Source organism: Etheostoma spectabile, unplaced genomic scaffold (genome assembly GCF_008692095.1).
Source record: "Etheostoma spectabile isolate EspeVRDwgs_2016 unplaced genomic scaffold, UIUC_Espe_1.0 scaffold383, whole genome shotgun sequence".
NCBI lineage: Eukaryota > Metazoa > Chordata > Actinopteri > Perciformes > Percidae > Etheostoma > Etheostoma spectabile.
The window spans coordinates 407,603-412,406 of NW_022605597.1; the positions used below are offsets into that span (position 1 = coordinate 407,603).

At 49.1% G+C, this 4,804-nt stretch overlaps 1 protein-coding gene and 1 long non-coding RNA gene across 2 annotated transcripts in view; one reads left to right on the forward strand and one right to left on the reverse strand.

The window, feature by feature from the left end:
* syt8 (synaptotagmin VIII) overlaps positions 1 to 4,804 on the forward strand; it is a 28,848-nt gene that overhangs the window by 10,549 nt on the left and 13,495 nt on the right. The gene's annotated exons all lie outside the window — the stretch shown is intronic.
* Positions 3,734 to 4,804, reverse strand: part of LOC116686529 (uncharacterized) — a 12,313-nt gene continuing 11,242 nt past the window's right edge. Inside the window, exon 3 of the long non-coding RNA XR_004331284.1 lies at positions 3,734 to 3,787. This is a non-coding gene — a long non-coding RNA (uncharacterized LOC116686529). The remainder of the gene's footprint in view (positions 3,788 to 4,804) is intronic.

Consider the following 4,804-nt stretch of genomic DNA (forward strand, 5'->3'; position numbering starts at 1 on the left):
TAACCGTAGTCCTCAGATTGGACAGATAGTCTAGCTAGCTGTCTGGATTTACCCTGCAGAGACTGAGGACCAGGTAACCATAGTCCTCAGATTGGAAGATAGTCTAGCTAGCTGTCTGGATTTACCTGCGAGACCTGAGGACCAGGTAACCATAGTCCTCAGATTGGACAGATGGTCTAGCTAGTGTCTGGATTACACTGCGAGATCTGAGACCAGGTAACCATAGTCCTCAGATTGGACAGATAGTCTAGCTAGCTGTCTGGATTTCCTGCAGAGACCTGAGGACCAGGAACCCATAGTCTCAGATTGGACAGATAGTCTAGCTAGCTGTCGGATTACCCTGCAGAGACCTGAGGACCAGGTAAACAAGTCCTAGATTGGACAGATAGTCTAGCTAGCTGTCTGGATTTACCCTGCAGAGATGAGGACCAGGTAACATAGTCCTAGATTGGACAGGTCTAGCTAGCTGTTGGATTTACCCTGCAGAGATCTGAGGACCAGGTAACCATAGTCCTCAGATGGACAGATAGTCTAGTGGCTGTCTGGATTTACCCTGCAGAGATCTGAGACCAGGTAACCATAGTCTCAGAAATCAGCCGCAGGTTAGAGCGCCGACACAGAGAGGAAGGGGACGGACGGATATCCAGCGGATTTTCCGACGGGAACAGAGCAATGTCATCGCTATGATAGTCCTTCTGTGTCTCTTTTTTAATGGTTTTGCATCTCTTTCTAGAAGTATAGATAGATAGATAGATAGATAGATAGATAGATAGATAGATAGATAGATAGATAGATGAATTTATTGATCCAATTAAATGGGAAATTACAGGTATTACACATACGTGTTCTCTCCAGTGACGTTTGGCAGGAGAAGGTTGGGGGCCCTGGGTTTGTGTTTCAACTGTCTGCATCGCTTTTTGTGAAAGTTGCACCAGGAAACAAAGAGCACGTTTTATGTCCATTGAATTCCGACGACTTGAAGATTTGTATGTGCCGCAGGAAGAAACCTTGGCGAGCTCTGCTCTCCCTGCGTTACGTTCCACCCGCCGGCAAACTGACCGTGGGGATCCTGGAGGCCAAAAACCTGAAGACTGGACACCGGAGGAACTTCAGGTCGGACACACGTCCAAGTGAGATAATGTGTTATTATTACTAAGCGTTGTTACATACTGCGTTGTTACAGGGCACGCTCTCTCTGGGAACATTGATCAATCAATAAACTTTATTTCTAAAGCAATTTAAAAACACCGGTTGACCAAGTTGAACATAGACATGAAACAATAATAGACAGAATACAACCAAGTTCTCTCATGGTGGATTAAAAGCAGGGAATAAAAATGCTTTAGTCGCGATTTAAAATGGAAGGCGGGGCCAGTTGACATGTAGAGGCAGCTCATTCACAGTCTCGGGGCCGTGCATGTAGAGGCAGCTCATTCCACAGTCTCGAGGCCAGTTGACATGTAGAGGCAGCTCATTCACAGTCGGGGCCAGTCTGACATGTAGAGGCAGCTCATTCCACAGTTCGGGGCCAGTGACATGTGAGGCAGCTATTCCACAGTCTCGGGGCCAGTCTGACATGTAGAGGCAGCTCATTCCACAGTCTCGGGGCCAGTCTGACATGTAGAGGCAGCTCATTCCACAGTCTCAGGGCCAGTCTGACATGTAGAGGCAGCTCATTCCACAGTCTCGGGGCCAGTCTGACATGTAGAGGCAGCTCATTCCACAGTCTCGGGGCCAGTCTGACATGTAGAGGCAGCTCATTCCACAGTCTCGGGGCCAGTCTGACATGTAGAGGTAGCTCATTCCACAGTCTCTCAGGCCAGTCTGATGTAGAGGCAGTCATTACACGTCTCAGGGCCAGTCTGACGTAGGGCGCTCATTCCACAGTCTCGGGGCCAGTCTGACTGAGAGGCAGCTCATTCCACAGTCTCGGGGCCAGTCTGACATGTAGAGGTAGCTCATTCCACAGTCTCGGGGCCAGTCTGACATGTAGAGGTAGCTCATTCCACAGTCTCAGGGCCAGTCTGACATGTAGAGGTAGCTCATTCCACAGTCTCGGGGCCAGTCTGACATGTAGAGGCAGCTCATTCCACAGTCTCGGGGCCAGTCTGACATGTAGAGGCAGCTCATTCCACAGTCTCGGGGCCAGTCTGACATGTAGAGGCAGCTCATTCCACAGTCTCGGGGCCAGTCTGACATGTAGAGGCAGCTCATTCCACAGTCTCGGGGCCAGTCTGACATGTAGAGGTAGCTCATTCCACAGTCTCAGGGCCAGTCTGACATGTAGAGGCAGCTCATTCCACAGTCTCAGGGCCAGTCTGACATGTAGAGGCAGCTCATTCCACAGTCTCAGGGCCAGTCTGACATGTAGAGGCAGCTCATTCCACAGTCTCAGGGCCAGTCTGACATGTAGAGGCAGCTCATTCCACAGTCTCAGGGCCAGTCTGACATGTAGAGGTAGCTCATTCCACAGTCTCAGGGCCAGTCTGACATGTAGAGGCAGCTCATTCCACAGTCTCGGGGCCAGTCTGACATGTAGAGGCAGCTCATTCCACAGTCTCGGGGCCAGTCTGACATGTAGAGGCAGCTCATTCCACAGTCTCGGGGCCAGTCTGACATGTAGAGGCAGCTCATTCCACAGTCTCGGGGCCAGTCTGACATGTAGAGGCAGCTCATTCCACAGTCTCGGGGCCAGTCTGACATGTAGAGGCAGCTCATTCCACAGTCTCAGGGGCCAGTCTGACAGAGAGGGTCGTCATTCACAGTCTCGGGCCAGTCTGACATGTAGAGGTAGCTCATTCCACAGTCTCGGGGCCAGTTGACATGTAGAGGCAGCTCATTCCACAGTCTCAGGGCCAGTCTGACATGTAGAGGCATCTCATTCCACAGTCTCGGGGCCAGTCTGACATGTAGAGGCAGCTAATTCCACAGTCTCGGGGCCAGTCTGACATGTAGAGGCAGCTCATTCCACAGTCTCGGGGCCAGTCTGACATGTAGAGGCAGCTCATTCCACAGTCTCGGGGCCAGTCTGACATGTAGAGGCAGCTCATTCCACAGTCTCAGGGCCAGTCTGACATGTAGAGGCAGCTCATTCCACATTCTCAGGGCCAGTCTGACATGTAGAGGTAGCTCATTCCCCTGTCTCAGGGCAGTCTGACATGTAGAGGTAGCTATTCCACAGTCTCAGGGCCCGTCTGACATGTAGAGGCAGCTCATTCCCAGTCTCGGGGCCAGTCTGACATGTAGAGGCAGCTCATTCCACAGTCTGAGGCCAGTCTGACATGTAGGGTAGCTCATTCCACAGTCTCAGGGCCAGTTGACAGTAGAGGCAGCTCTTTCCACAGTCTCGGGGCCAGTCTGACATGTAGAGGCAGCTCATTCACATCGGGCCGTCTGCATGCTGAGGCATATTCACAGTCTCGGGCCAGTCTGACATGTAGAGGCAGCTCATTCCACAGTCTCAAGGCCAGTCTGACATGTAGGGCAGCTCATTCCACAGTCTCAGGGCCAGTCTGACCGTAGGGCAGCTCATTCCACAGTCTCAGGGCCAGTCTGACATGTAGAGGCAGCTCATTCCACAGTCTCAGGGCCAGTCTGACATGTAGAGGCAGCTCATTCCACATTCTCAGGGCCAGTCTGACATGTAGAGGCAGCTCATTCCACAGTCTCGGGGCCAGTCTGACATGTAGAGGCAGCTCATTCCACAGTCTCAGGGCCAGTCTGACATGTAGAGTGTTGTGGAAGTTTCTGTTCAGCGAGGGAGGAATTTGTAAAATGAAGAAGAGACCTTGTTGAAACAAAAATAGAGACAGGCTGTAGACTGGATTAAAAGTTTGGATATTCGGTGAAAGAGTTTAATTATTTTCTCGAGAGAACAATCAAACAAAATGACGAGAATGGCAGTTCACAATGCAACAGAGTAACAAGGTGACATTACACATTCTGGTAAATACAATCAGTAATACACTTCTTTATAGCAGTGCCCCAGAGGAAAACCAACCCTGTTTGGAAACCAGTTTAATCTCAAACATACAATCAGTGGACCTCAGGCAGACAGTTGGAGCTCTTACGTATTTCTATCTGTCCCTCGTGTGTCCAAGTGTCTTGACCGGTCATTCTATCTTAGTTAAAAAGGAATCTTGTCTCTTGGATAGGCTCTGGTCTCGACCGGGACTGCTATGAAACAACCGTTCTAGGCAACTGTTTCTGTCAGGTCACGTCATCTATCCTATTGGGAAAATGCAAAGTCTAACATATCCAGTTGCTCTACAAAGAGATCACACTGAGGACAGATACAGGAACCAATACTCGAGAGGCATTGAAGTATTATTATGAATAATTAATACGAAAATCATTGGTTACATGTAATTTTCCCATTACATTCCCCCCTTTGATTACATACTAATACAACACAATTGAAAATTACTGAAAAGACAAAAAAAATGTTTTTGTGATGAACCTCTTAGTTAAGCTACCACTACATCTTAGTCTAAAAGAAAGATGGAAGTAAAATGGAATTTATGAATCAGGAACTACTGAAATTGGAAGTGAGTCGAGTTAAATTCGTCGTCTTTGTAGGTGGGCAGATCAAACAGACCGGACCAGGTAACCATAGTCCTCAGAAATCAGCCGCAGGTTAGAGCGCCGACACAGAGAGGAAGGGGACCGGACGGATATCCAGCGGATTTTCCGACGGTAACAGAGCAATGTCATCGCTATAGACTAGTCCTTCTGTGTCTCTTTTTTAATGGTTTTGCATCTCTTCGTATAGATAGATAGATAGATAGATAGATAGATAGATAGA